Source organism: Triticum dicoccoides, chromosome 6B (assembly GCF_002162155.2).
Source record: "Triticum dicoccoides isolate Atlit2015 ecotype Zavitan chromosome 6B, WEW_v2.0, whole genome shotgun sequence".
Classification (NCBI taxonomy): Eukaryota; Viridiplantae; Streptophyta; class Magnoliopsida; order Poales; family Poaceae; genus Triticum; species Triticum dicoccoides.
The window spans coordinates 110,591,352-110,606,231 of NC_041391.1; the positions used below are offsets into that span (position 1 = coordinate 110,591,352).

Genomic DNA, 14,880 nt, shown 5'->3' on the forward strand with positions numbered 1-14,880 from the left:
AAAGGAGATGCATTAATGGAGGTGGTGTAGTTAGGTAGGAGTAATGAAGAGAGAGAAAGGTGGATAGAAGAGAGAGAGTAATGGGGGAGAAGTATTGAGGAAGAAGAATAGTGAGAGTGGGAGCATGTGGGGCAGGTAGGGGGAAGGGACAGGAGGGGGAGGGGAGGGACGGGTGGGGAAAAGGTGGTGGGTTGGTGTGGGTTAGCAGTAGCACGGGAGCTTAAACACGCTACTGCTAAGGAATTAGCAGCAGCGCGCTTTGGGCGATGGCGCTACTGCTAACAGGGACAAAAAGTGTGCTAATTTGAAATTTAGCAGCAGCGATCTTAGTAAAAGCACGCTACTACTACATCCGTAGCAGTAGCGCGGTTCGCGCCACCGTGCTACTGCTAAATGGAGTTAGGTGAACACCGCCGGTCGATATTTGTAGCAGCGCGGTTTACACAGAGCACGCTACTGCTAAAAACTTATCAGCAACGAGTTTCCCGCACATGTGCTACTACTAATTAGCAGCAGCGCTCCTTTTTGAGCCGCCCTACTGCTAAGATTCTGTGTATAGGCTTTTCCCTAGTATTGAGAGGCTGCAGCATTGGGGCAGCCATCTTCTGCGGCGACCTGTAGCTCCTGCGACCCATAGTTAGCATAAGCTTGCTCCTGAGGAATTAGTGGTACCAGATAGTTGCTGCCACTGGCGCGATCATCGACGCCCTCTTGGGGTTCCTGAAAGAGCTCAGCTTCTGGTGTCTCCTCGCCCCAGCCTGGCCCGAGGAACGAGCCATGGACTTCTTCCTGTGTGCACTCTCGATCCACCATGTGGGGCACATAAGCTTCTGGGGCCGCCGACCCGCGGGTCTCGCCGTAGTGCCCCACATGTCACGCAGTACCGCCTGGAGCATTGTCTTGAGGGTGGTGGCGTGGTTTGTCCGCCGAGGCCGAAGGTCGCGGCGTGCACTCCTTCACCGTCCGGAGATGGGGTCGGCACGACTTGTCGCTTGGTGCTGCCGGCCAGGTTGGCGTTGAGTAGGCCTTGGAGTCCGCTTGGAGTTACATGGGCGCGTATGGGGCCACCATATGGCCCGCTCTGGATCTGGGGCGGCAGCTGGACGCAGAAAGGAGGTGCTCCCGAGGCGGCGGTGTCCAGGAGCTCGGCCACTCGCTCCAACAACACGTCACGGCCGCCCTCCAGCAGTCAGCACCGTAGCAGCTCTCGGGCCACCGTGAGCGCGGCACTGGAGTTCGCCTGCTCCCGTCGGGTGTGCGGTGTTGTGGCCGCGGCGTGGCTTGAGGCTCTTGCTGCTGATCGCACTTGCCGTGGCGTGAGGGCAGGCGGCGTCTGGCCACATCGCCCGTGCCCCGCAGCGCCCTGTGGAGCGCGAGCTGCCTGAGGCGCAAGGTTGAGGTCGCCCTGGGCTGGCGGCATGGCGTGGGCGGGCCATGCCGCCTAGCGGTCGGTGTTGGCTGTCGGGTCGCTTGACATCAAAACGGCGAGGCGACGAAACGCGAGGCGGCGGAAGAAGGATTTCGGTGCACCCCTACCTGGCATGCCAAATGTCGGATTTCGGGTTTTGGCAGACCCTTGAGGTTCGAACTCTGGGGTGCGCATGAAGATCTTTCCCCTACCAGCTCACGCGTAGAAGACTCGCAAGTAATCTAGGCTAGAAAGAAGAACACACAAGGGACACGAGGCTTATACTAGTTCGGGCCACCATTGTGGTGTAATACCCTACTCTAGTTTGTGGTGTGGTGGATTGTCTCAGGGGCTGATGATGAACAGTACAAGGGGAGAACAGCCTCGCGAGGGCTGCTCTTCAGCTGGTGCGATGAACTGCTTGGGTGAGTTCGGTCACTTCTCTCTTTCTTTCTCTGGGTGATTCATCGATCTTCCAGATGCCCCTACTCTGTGGTGGCTAGTCCTATTTATAGAGGGAGGCCCTGGGCCTCTTCCCAAATAATGAGCGGGAAGGGCGCCAACAATTGGCCATTTTGAAGGGGAATATCTAGTTCACTTATCCTGACTAAAGTTGGTCTTCGGCTGCCAAAGGCTCTGGTGGTGACGCTGTCCTGGGCTCCATGATGACCTCCATCCTGCCGTTCTGCTGGTCTTGGTCTTGTTGCGACCGACATCTCACCGGTGGACAGCTGGCATGGGTCCTGGTGCCCGCTTATCTGACAAATCATGTGAGGCCGGCCCTGGAGGGGGAGAACCGGGCGGGACACGAAGGCCGTCCGCAAGTCGGACGCCTGAAGACCCTCCAGATCCGTCATCTCCTCGAGCCTGGCAACGGCAGCAGTGGCGGCGGCCAACAGGTGCTTCGGCTTGTACGTCCAGCTGGAGCGCGGCTCAGCCGGTGTGCCGGCTTCGTAGGGCGGTAGGTTAATGAAGTCCACCACCAGGTTGACGTTCTTCACGTAGAAGTATGACTTCTGCCACAACTTGACAGACTGGATCAAAGTGATGGGCGGAAAGCGGTTACCGGCTCCTTGGCGCCGCACAACGACGAAGGCGCTGCACTCTGCTACCTCGTCCTTGGCGGTGACGCCGAGTTTGCTGTAGAAGCACCCCCCCACACACACAACTCTAGTGTGGGGAGAATCCCTAGGTAGCCTTCGCACATCATAACGAAGGCCGACAACAGCCCAAAAACCTCCATGCAGCCGTGCAAGCTAGGTCTCGGTCCATGGATGAACCGGTAGAAAGTACATTAGGAATAGCCATCAGGAAGTAAAACGTATGAATCAGCTTCTTTTAGATTGCTTTGGTCATTCTACCTAGTTAATACCATTGTAGGAATACCTGGAACACTAGTGGTTAGAGGACGGCAACTAGGAATAGCCATCTCATTTTGTGCAGTTGTACTAAAACTAAGGTGTGTACTTTTGATTGTGCGGATAGAAACGATATTGAGACAGACATCCCTGTTTGCGAAAATACGAAATACGGTTATTTAAACAGTGACATATATTTGCAGTGGTGTATGATTAACAACAACATCTATTCTGTTATAATTGGCACTAGATTGATAGTAGGAAAGTGCCCTTAAGTAAGTAGCATCACATCACATCAACACTGCCACTAGATTAACATGCAGAACAATTGCATTAGTATTACTATCATGAGAGTAGCACATGGTCAGTAAATGTGCAATCAAATTTGTGCAGTTCCACTGGGATGGAGCAATCTTAGCGGTGTGAGATTTAAGTGTAACTGCGAAAACACAATTCATGGGAAATAAAGCAATACGTAAGCACTTCATGAAATGGTGGTCGCATTGCTTCAATTTATCGACGGCACTAGACCATTACTTATATTGACATTAGGTGGCGTTGCTTAATGCTTCATGTGATTTTACATTAACGGTAGCGATATGGGCGTAGGGACAGCAGGGGCATAAAGTGGCAAGGCAAATGTGGTTGCCAAGAGCGGCAAACACTCAGGCAGCATGTCTGCATTTGTCCCATTTTTTATCTCCTCGGCGACATTTTCCTATGTGAGCACAGGAAATCTAGACATGCTCATTCTCATTTGTGTTGTCCTCCAACACCCCTCACTTTCTTTCCTTTTTCAACCAAGAGACAGGTCCACTTCCCCCACCCTTCGCCAGCCACCATGCTTTCTTTGCCTTTTCAACCAAGAGACCGGTTGGGTAGCCAGTATCTACTACTTTCCCCCGTTTCCTCTTAGAACCAAGTCCAAGATTCATGATGCAGCTTTCCCACTTTCTTCCCTATTTGAACTAACTATTAGATTTGACTGTATGAACTAGCTTTACCTCTAATAGTAGTAAAAGTTTAGGTGGCTTTGGAATAGTCGACGGAAGTAGAAAAGATCCACACGCATCTTGGCCACAATACCGCAGGGCGGAAGAAGGGGTCGGAGCCCCTCCCAAGCCGGCACTCTCTCAGAGATAATGGCACGGCCGCTGAGCGGGACACGCGGGCAGCTGTTGGTCTCCTCCCTCACCACCGAAGACAGCGTGAACGATGCACCTACACCCCTGCCCTGGTCGAGGTGGTCCGGCCGGATTTGTGACCAGCAGTGAGCAAAGGGAGAGTGTGGCCACCTATGTCTTGCTTAGATCTGGAGAGCATGAGAGAGTGAAAGAGAGGAACCCTAGTAAAGCAAGCTTCAAAAAAATGCGCTCCTACATGTACCAGCTTATATATAGTGGAGTGATTTTGTCATACCAGCTTCAAAAAAATGTGCTCCTACATGTACCCGCGAGTGGGTGTGAGAGAACTAGTGCGTGCGTGCACCACTTCTCTTCGTGAGAGTACAATATACTAGTATGCCCAAAGAACGTTCGCCACAAGAGTAATAGTGTAAGTGTGTGACGTGTGAGCTAAAATAAAAGGTGCGCGACGTCTTCTGTTTTTTATAAGTTCCGGGGGTAGGGTGTGAAAAGCACATATGTGTGTGATGTCTACCTGCAGATAGACGGTGGGTGCGAGAGGACTCGGAGAGTCGTGACTCGTGAGGGTGCGTGTGTGCGTGAGAGAGAGGGGGCACGTATCAATGTAATGCATGTGTCCGTAAATCATTATCCGACAAACGTTCGCCACAAACCGTTTTCTGATGAACGCCGTAAGAACCGTTAGATCGGCATCCGACAGTGTCAGTTTTGCCATGTCATTTAACAGAACAACCACTCCTTCTACATACAAATCTTCCACGCGAGTGTTAGCAATTGTCGTATGCTCCTCCCTCTGTTCCAAAATGCAGTGCATATAGCTTTATCGAAAATTCGAACCTCACAGACTTTTACCGAGTTTTCTTGTACCAAAATGCACATATAGAATACCCAGTATATATCATTTCATTCATCTTCGAGAGGTAACTATAAAGATGGGGGAGGAGTCTACAAAGAAAGACCGTCGTATCATCTGCAGCAATTTCAACCATCCTTTGGTGTCAAGGAATATCGTAGGAACTTTATATGATATGATTTGTATAGGAATTTTTCTTTTAGAGCCAATTAGTTCATAGGAATAGATTCATATACTCCACATTTCAAAGGAAATAAACATGATATCATTTTTATAGCTTTAGAGCCACTTGGTTCATATGAATGGATTCCTATCTATCTATCTATCTATCTATCTATCTATATCTATCTATCTATACCTATACTAATTCTTGACTTCCAATAAATTCCCACATTAATCAGAATTTACGAGCCGTTTATCTCGTGGGACCGAATTATTATGGTGTAGATCAATCTATAAATTACTCGCAAAAAAGATCAATCTATAAAATCCTTAGAATAATTCTTGACTTCCAATAAATTCCCATATTAGTCAGAATTTATGAACCGTTTATCTGGTGGTGGGACCGAATTATTACGGTGTAGATCAATTTATAAATTACTCGCAAAAAAAAAGATCAATCTATAAAATCCTTAGAATAAAAAACTACTCCAAAGGCTCATAGTCTTTTCTCGGTAAAAATAGAAGTAATGAAACTGCTAAATCTATCTATCTACAACTTCCTAAAAAATCTACGAAAACACTAACGCCCACACGTGTGGGCGTTTGCATCTCGCCCATACGCTTGTTAAGAAAATCCGCGTCCGTTTGTGAGCGCACGAATCTTGGCATGTTTCTAGTGCCACGTAGGACTGGGCTGGTGTGTGGGCATTCACCCGGTCGCCCACACGGCCGTTTCACCACACGTGAGGGGCCGGTGTGTGGGCGTTCAGCAGTTCGCCCACAGGCCACTTTTCACTAACGCACAAGGCTGATGTGTGGGCATTTGCCTTCTCGCCCACACGCTCGTCTCATCTCCCACACGCAAAGCTGGCAGTTGCCATGTGTTTCTACAGGGTACATGGCAACTGCCCTACTTTTGCTTGTAAGCAGATGTCAACTCTCTTTCACTGGAGTTGCCAAAACATTGCCATGTGTTTTTGCATGGTACATGGCTACTGCCCTAGCGTGCACGTAAGCAGATGGCAACTCTTTCTCTTTAAATGGCAACTGCCCTAGCGTGCTTGTGAGCACATGACAACTCTCTCTTTTGCCCAAACATGTTTTTTTGCCATGCCATTTTTGTAGTGCTACATGGCAACTGCCTAGTGTTACTGGGTGGCAACTCCTAAAATTTTGAAATCATGGCAACTGCAGTAGACCAGACCATACATGGCAACTGTAGTTGAGCAACCATGGCAACTGTAGTTGTCCGACATGGCAACCGAAGTCCAGCTACGTGACAACTACAGTTAAACGAACATGGATGAGGGTCTGGACCATGGCAACGGCGGGACGCACGGTTACTGTCACGCGGGGCGTGCGGGGCCATGAGGTACGAGGCCTGACGTACGGGGCGTGTGTGCGTTATCTATTTTGCCCACACGCAGGCGTGTGAGAAGGATCAGGAGGGAAAAAAAGAGGTGTGTGGGCATTACTAGTTTTGCCCACACGTAGGTGTGTGGGTTGTTCCTCTTATACATCACATAAAATGTGTGGGCAGACCCCCTAACGCCCACACGTGTGGCACTTATCGGCGTTAAAAATCTATCTACAATTGCACATCTATTTTTAAGGAGAAAAACTCTCATCTCAAATTATGTAGACCACCACGACCACTTCCTCTCCCTAGAAAAAGCAACAACCTAAGCAATCTCCATCTATACTCCCAGGACGTCCATGCAGTCCCATGGAGTCCATCGTCTCTCTTCTTCTCCCATACAAAAAAGGCCATCGTCTCTGTCAAGCTCAAACAAACAGGTTGCGCCATGGATCAGGAGCTCAAACAAGCAGGTTGCGGCATGGATCAGTTGTGCTGAAATTCCCACATTAATCAAAATTTATGAGCCGTTTATCTGATGGGACCGAATTATTACGGTGTAGATCAATCTATAAATTACTCGCAAAAAAAAGATCAATCTATAAAATCCTTAGAATAAAAAACTGCTCCAAAGGCCCATAGTCTTTTCTCGGTAAAAATAGAAGTAATAAAACTGCTAAATCTATCTATCTACAACTTCCTAAAAAATCTATCTAAAACTACACGTCTATTTTTAAGGAGAAAAACTCTCATCTCAATCTATGTAGACCACCACGACCACTTCCTCTCCCTAGAAAAAGCAACAACCTAAGCAATCTCCAACTATACTCCCAGGACGTCCATGCAGTCCCATGGAGTCCATCGTCTCTCTTCTCCCATACAAAAAAGGCCATCGTCTCTGTCAAGCTCAAACAAACAGGTTGCGGCATGGATCAGTTGTGCTCATAGATGTTATTGGTTTCTTCCGCTTCCCATGCAATCTTGCGGCATTTAAATTGTTTCTCCCTTTTCTCCCATGGAGTCCATCGTCTCTTCCGTCTTCTCACATAGAAAAATGTTCTTCGTCTTGCTCAAGCTGAAGAAATCAAGTTGCTGCATGGATCAGGTGTGCTCAGAGATCTTATTGCATCAAAATAGGTTTCCTCATCTCGATCAAACTCTTTTTTTTTTTTGAACATGATCAAACTCTTTTCGACCACACTAATTGCTATGAATACTACGTCTATGTTGTTTTCTTTACTGTCATGCCTCCTGTGCATCACGTCCAGAACATCCGTCAATAGGACAAAACTGAGGCTAGGTCTGTTGTTGCCAATTGATTTTCCTCTATGCCTGTGTAGGCGTACAGCCAAATACGCATCCATGCATGCCCTCAACATCCACCTCCTCCCCAAGCTTGATAATAAGTGTCACTTTGGGTGCCAATTATCAAAGCTGCAGTGTCCAGTATCAAATCAGTCATCCAATGTTGTAGCGGGCCCGACAGCTGCCAAGTGCTTTCTGGCGATATACATGTACGAGGCAAGCTCGATTTCTTCTGAGCCGATTGGTGTTGCAAGGAGATGAAGATATACAGCCGAATTCGCGCACGTACAGAAGTTAGCAGGCTGCGGGATCAATTCAAGCATCAGACGCAGGTATATGAAGCTAATGCCTTCGATGCGTTCTGCAAAACACACGTAGAAGAAGACATAATTTTATTTGCAATGGACTCGGATGTGCTTGGTTCAATGAAGCTAGCCTGTACGTGTGTGGACTATATGTAAGACCAGAAAGAACTCAGGTTTTTATCTTTGATTACGATTTAGAGGAGTTTTAAGGAAACACTCCAACTTAATCCATCACATTTTGCTCCTCCGAACTGGCACATCTTACTTATCCCAAGGATACATATTTACATGCATCTCTACTTTATATCATTTATTATAGGGTCATGTGGCATCCGTCTATTACTCAAGATGGCAATGGGGCCCCGAAACCCGCATCCCCGCGGGTTTTTACCCTATTAGGGGACGGGGATGGGCGTCTTTTCATCCCCGCCGGGTTGTTGTTGGGCACATTATACAACCCGACACGTTTCATGGGTTTGCACCCGTTTCGGTAGTCCCCGAACCCGAAACCCACCAAACCCGGCAAAATACATTTTTTTACCAAGCACAGATCCGGCGCGGCCCCACCCAAAGCTACCGAGCCCCTCACCCCCAGCGCCGAAAGCCAAACCAACCCCTCGCTGGGTGGCCAATATCACTCGCTCCTTCCCCCCTCGCTCGAGCCCTCATCTCCGTCTCTCCCGTAGAATTTAAGTTTCATGAAAGTTTGGTTTAGAGACTAGTATATGGGTTTTTTTCATGAAAGTTTCAGAAGTTAAGTTGAAGCTAGTACACTCTTGCAAGAAAGAAACAAAATGGATTCAGAATGTACAAATATTATGCAGTGTGTTTTTTCTGATCATCATATTGCAGGATACATGTACAAATTGCTACTGTTTTAGTAGACTTGCAAGAAATACATATAGTAGAGTCCAAATTGCTATTCCCATTATGTCCAAAATAAGACACCAAAGCTAATAGTTTTATTTTTATTCTTTTTGATAGGTTAATTTATTCATTGATGACACCGTGAACAGAAACTACAATCGTACATTTAGTTACAGGTAGTGTGCCTGAATCTAAGGATGTTTCCTTATATATGTCGATTTCCCCGTGGGTTTAGAAAACCCGATGAGTTTAGGGGACGGGCGAAAATCTAGCCCCGCGCGTGATGACGGGGACGGGGACGGGTTTACGATTTTCTCGCGGGGATGGGTTTGGGAAGGCAAAACCCGATGGGTTTCATCCCCGTTGCCATCTTGATCTATTACAGAATTTTATTGCTGAATGTTTTTGAACGATATATGCATGGTAGTTGCATTTTGAAATTAGGTAGTTATTGTGGTCACTGTCAAAATAATCGATAACCTCGACCATGGAGTGCTCAGCCAACCAGAGGTTTGATTTATTGCACCCGTATTTTGATATTTGAAGTAAAAACAATTAAGTTTGCATTACTTCTTGAGAAAAGATATGGCCAAATTCACAGACTTACAGAAAGTAGCAGCTGGCTGCTGGATTGATTCCGCATGGAGCCGCAGGTATATGATGCTTATCCCTTCGACCATTTGCAAAACACTTGCACACAACACAGGGACATATTTTTCTTCACCGTAGACTTGTGACGTGCTTGGTTGAATCAACCTAGCCTGTACACGTGTGTAGTCTATGTATGGCCGGAAAGAAATCAGCCGATTAGATGACTGCGAGCATGCTCTTAACGGGAAGTAATCGTCTACGAGCGACCGTCGGGACTGTGTCAAATACTGAATTTTTATTGCTGAAGTTCTTTTTGCTTGCTATATCCACAGCAGTGGTTTGATTTTGAAAAATGGAAGTTTATTGTGATCAGTGATCACCATCATAACAATTGATACCCTCGATCATGGAGTGCTCGGCCAATCAGGGATTTCTTTTGTTGCACCAGTTTTTAGATATTTGTAGTAAAAAAACATGGTTGCATTACTTCTTCTCATTTCTTTGCTTCAAGATTGCATTCATATCATATGTAGATAGTCACACTTTGTATATATCCAGTTACCGGAGGCTGGTTTACCATCCAAGCGTAGTACATAGTAATTCACAACGATGCAAACATAAAAATTCATTCAGTATCTGAATATGAACAAAGAAGTTGTCCCCCTTTATTCTGGAGAGTTGTTAAGATTACTGGTGATGTTTATTCAGTCATTGACCGTCCAGTAATTAGCATGTTTGATCAGTCAATGTAGCTTCCTGGGTTAGTGATCTAGCGATCATATACAAATTACTTTAGCCTCCAAACATATCACAAAAAAACTAAAAAGGGAGGCAGGAAAGAGAGGATACATATCAGTATCACTACACAGCAGAGTTATGGCAGGAAGTCTAAATGTGACGTTTAAATTAAAGACTGGAGATAAGACATCTTTCTTGGCCAGTATTTTTGCTATGCTTGATTTACAGATCACATTAACCTCTAAGCTGACCTATAAAAGGGAAGGAATAAAAGAGAGATGATATATATTAGTATCCGTACACACCACAGCTATTGAAAGAAGTTTACATGTCAGTACAACATCCGAATTAAAGGCTGATGATGAGCACATGAAGAAAAATGCTAATTATGTTTTTAGTTCAACTTCACCAAACAGTTAAAGCAAAACTTAATCTTGAATTGTGCATTGAACTATTTCTGAATATTTATGTACTAACTGAGCACAGGATATCATAGAACTGGAAGACTACATATATGGAGAACAGTTGGTAATTGACATTTTAGAAGCGACACAAAGAATATTGATAACAAGAAACAACAAAAAGTAGTACTGACCTTGGCAGGGTTATCTGATTTGGAATCATAAAGTGGAAGATACACACAATATATGAGCGTTACTTCATGTCCTCCTACTCGCTCCTCCTTGAACCTAGAGAGGACGTCACGCCCAGGGGTGGTTAAAGGGCAGAACCATGGTCGCTATCTTGACGGCTGCGTGCCTGGGGTTGCCGCTTCAACTGGCCATTAGAGGGGCAGCACCGCTCAACGTGAAGGTCGAGGTTGGGGGAGCCCGAGAACATGCATGATGAGGTAGAAGAAACTGGATACTGGCAAACCTCCACTCTCAAACTGTTCTGAACCTGACTGTCTGGACCCAAAACCTTTGGCTATCAAGGTAGGGGAACCTCCAACTCAACCTGCAATAGATGTATTGATGGAACCTTAGAGACGTAACTTCACAGACAGAAATGCATCTAAAGTGAACTACTGCAAACCGATACCCTTAGCATACCTCAGAGATACACTCTTAATAAGCTGCTCAGCCTTGTCAATACTCACATGACTTGCAAACAATTCCACCGGACGAGTCATGGCATCTGAAAGAAGATCTGCATCTTTTGTAATTTAAATTTTTTTTTGCACTTGAGCTCATTTGCAGGTTGTCTCAGCGCATTTGCTCCGCAAACAAAAGTATGATCTCTAACTTGTAGGCTAGTGGCTAGAAGAATGCATTTTTTGTCCAATGGATATTTTCAGGTTCATTAGCATTCTTTTGGGTTTATTGATTTCTACCAAATTCGTCACTAAATAATCTGTTAAATTTAAGCAAAAATATAGGGACAGTCTCACTTCTTTTGGCGTTAGCTAGAAAATGTACTCCCTGGGTTCACTGGTTAATTGTTAGTTTTGGAACTCAGTGACATACACTGAAATGGATTGCATCTATTGTTCCAAAGTATCTGCAGAGTATCAGCTGCTGCTTCTTCTCCTTTTCTGCACAATTTTTGCCATGATTTTGCAGCCAGAGCAAGGTCAGGCCTTGTGGTGCTGGTATGTCCTTGGTCGATGTATCTACAGCTTGTCGTATTAAGAAGAATATCTATGCTTAGTCACAAATGTTGTATCTACAGATCAATGAGCATTCCAGTTCAAGCTCTGGTCAACTATAAGAGATGAACATATCAGCCATTTTACATCAAAATTTCGAGGGATGGTTGGTGTTGTTGTGACTACATATATAAGATGGTGGCATTTGGGGGCAAACTATCTGAAGATTCAGATAAAACTATTGAAGAAATCTGGAACAGGGAGTGGGGTTTGCTCCTTATGGATCAGGTGAGATCTCCATTCTTTGACAAATTAGGCTTGAAAATTTCCGCACATGACAAATCATAATAGTGTACATGCCCATTTATTTATTTGGTATGGGAGGTTCAAGTTGTCCATGAACATATGTTCAAAAAGGTCATCAGCATTACCAAGTCCGCCTACAGGCTTGGTCTTACTGGTTTGTGACACTAAATCCTAGGTACAATACACACGTGGATAGAGAGGGGTGGGGTGTTGTAGAGATTAACCCATTAACCTGTGGTTTGCCTTCCACATGCGGTCGGTTGGCGTCCTCCCAGGCGCCGTTGGCCTCCGCGACTGCGTCGGCCTCCTTGAGCTTTCTCTTGTGGCCGCCGTCAGCCTTGGAAGCCTCTGAGGACGCCTCTTCTAGCGTGGGGGCGGCGGCGGCAGGCTCGGAAACAACATCTTCCTGCACGACAGCGACGCCCATACTGCTCAGCCTCTCATGTCCTCTCCCATTCGACCATCTCGAAGACCAGATCGAGCAAGCGCCTCGTAGAAAATAGGAGATGCACTGAAGGAGCAGATGCACACAGACCTAGAGGATGGAGGAAGTGACGCCGGCCGCCGCCATCGCCAAGATCCCCTTTTTTTCGTGTGAGATTTGGAGGTTCGGTGTAGAAGGGCATCGATCGGAGCAACACCACTCCGCATGATGTGCTTGGCGATCCGTTTGGCCCGCCGTTACCATTGTCATCACTCTCTTCCTCTCTCTGCGGCAACGACGACAGCGGCGGCGCACCGGGTCGGGGGTGTGGAGCGCGTCCTGGTGCGGTGAGGGGAGGGGAGGGGAAGTTAGTGGGGCTACAAAGACGCGGAGCAGACCCTGTAGTACATAGAAGGTTGACTCATTGGGCCCAATTTAATACCAGATGCCCAAAAATGTCACCAGAGCAGCGGCCCAGCAAAGGTGATCGCTCTCGTGTCAAAGCGAGCGAACGTGGGATCGAGAGACAATCGGATGGCCAACAAACTCCCCAAGTGATGATCGGACAGCTACGAGTGCTGATGGCATGGAAGGGCTGGAAAAATGCTCGGTTATAATGTCTCTAAATAACAGTCAAATTCCTTACTTATTAATCGTATTTGTCCTTTTTTTTAAACACCAACGTATATTAAATATTTTTGCAAGGGAATATATGCGTATATAAAATTATAAACAATATTCAGTCTTAGGAGAACTTCGACAAAAAGCTAATTAGTTATTACAGGGTGAGTAATGTTATATTTCAAGTAGAATATTTAAATACCTTCTTAACATAAATGGGCACCATAATAAAGCTTTGATTTTGATTCTTGGTATTAAGTGTCAGCAGACATAGTCTGTGTGTGTGTGGGTGTGTCACCAGCACATGTGTGCGTGTGGTTGTGTTTGTAGTCAGACCATGATAGTGGGCGTAGTGGGCGTAGTGGCAAGAGTAGTGGCACACGATCTAGCAATGGCTGCCGTCATGTAACTGTATATAAACCCAACCTCTGAGCTAATGCAACGTGTGTTGAATCCCTTCTTCCTCTAACATGGTATCAGACGCAAAGGATGCCCCTCTCGTGCACGATCTTCCTTCCGCTGCCATGAACTCCAATCCAGTTCACAGCCCTCCTCCCTCCGATGCTGGCTCCGATGCCGCTCCGGACAACGCCGCCGCGCCCACTGACGGTACGCCCGCGGCCTTCCCACCCAACGGTCCTGCGCCTGCGCCCCCGCGGCCTCTCCGCATCGCCCCTGCCCATGGCGCACCGGCCGCTCTCGCGCGCACGCGCCAGCCCGCACCTCGCTCGATCCTCCAGACAGTTGACATCCGCCGTCTCGTCCCGGTGGTGCTCGATCTCGCCGCCGGCAACTACGCCCAGTGGCGTCGCCACTTTGACACCGCGCTGGGCATGTTCGGGCTCCACGACCACGTCGACGCCGACGCTCTGCATCGCTCCGACGACCACGAGTGGGTGATGGCCGACCACGCCGTCGTCCATTGGCTCTCCACCATCTCGCCGGATCTCCTCGATGCGGTTATGCAGCCTGAGGACACGGCCGTTGCTGTCTGGGCCGCCGTCGACGCCATCTTCGGTGCGAACCAGCTCTCACGCGCCGTCTACATCGACGCGGAGTACCACACCCTCGTGCAAGGCGATCTGACCGTCATGCAGTACTGCACCAAGCTCAAGGTCTTCACCGACCAACTTCGCGATCTGGGGCAGCCGGTCTCCAAGCCGCGGCAGGTCTTTCATCTGCTCCACGGCCTGAACCGCCAGTTCCATGCGGCAATCCCTCACATCACGTCGCGCGATCCTCTTCCCTCCTTCCTGGAGACGCGTTCCTTTCTGCTTCTGGAGGAGCTCCGCGCTGATCAGGCCGCCCGCCACTAGCCGGCCCACGCTCTCGTCGCCGCTCGTCCGGCTGCGCCTGCACCTCCCGCCGCACCCACCGATCCTAGCTCCTCCGCCGCTGGCCGTGGGCGTGGCCGGGGCCGCAAACGTGGACGCGGGCACGGGGGGGCCTCTAGCTCCGCTGGGCCACAACCGCCCCGTCCTCCGCCGGGCTATCCTGCCCCTGCACCATGCGCGAACTCCTGGACTGGCCTCGTCCAGGCCTGGCCGGTCGCCTGGCGTGCCCCTGGCGCCGGGGTTCTCGGGCCACGTCCTGGCACTCCGCCTCAACAGGCCATGATGGTCGTGCCGACCGCACCGCCCACCTACCCCGACTACGGTTATGGGGGGGGGGGGCGCTGGTGTTCCGCCGCCCTACGCCTACGCACCAGCTCCGCATCCTCCCCCACAGGCACAACCTGCGTGGGACATGGCATCGCTCCAGGCGGCCCTGCACAGCGCCACATCCGGGCCATCATCGTCAGGCAGTACCTCCGACTGGTACCTTGATTCAGGCACTGCAGCACATATGGCGT

The 14,880-nt window shown here is 48.4% G+C and overlaps 1 long non-coding RNA gene across 3 annotated transcripts; it reads right to left on the reverse strand.

Moving 5' to 3' along the window:
* Positions 1-7,784: 7,784 nt before the first annotated feature.
* On the reverse strand, positions 7,785-12,780 carry LOC119324575. Of its 3 annotated transcripts, none has more exons than XR_005157036.1 (5): positions 12,519-12,780; positions 12,216-12,389; positions 11,142-11,226; positions 10,685-11,046; positions 7,785-7,949 (listed from the first exon to the last, which is right to left on the reverse strand). It is a non-coding gene; the product is annotated as an uncharacterized LOC119324575 (long non-coding RNA). The 3 variants fall into 3 exon arrangements; XR_005157034.1 differs by lacking the exon at positions 7,785-7,949 and adding an exon at positions 10,021-10,340; XR_005157035.1 differs by lacking the exon at positions 7,785-7,949 and adding an exon at positions 10,021-10,340 and having other exon boundaries at positions 11,142-11,238.
* Positions 12,781-14,880: the final 2,100 nt, after the last annotated feature.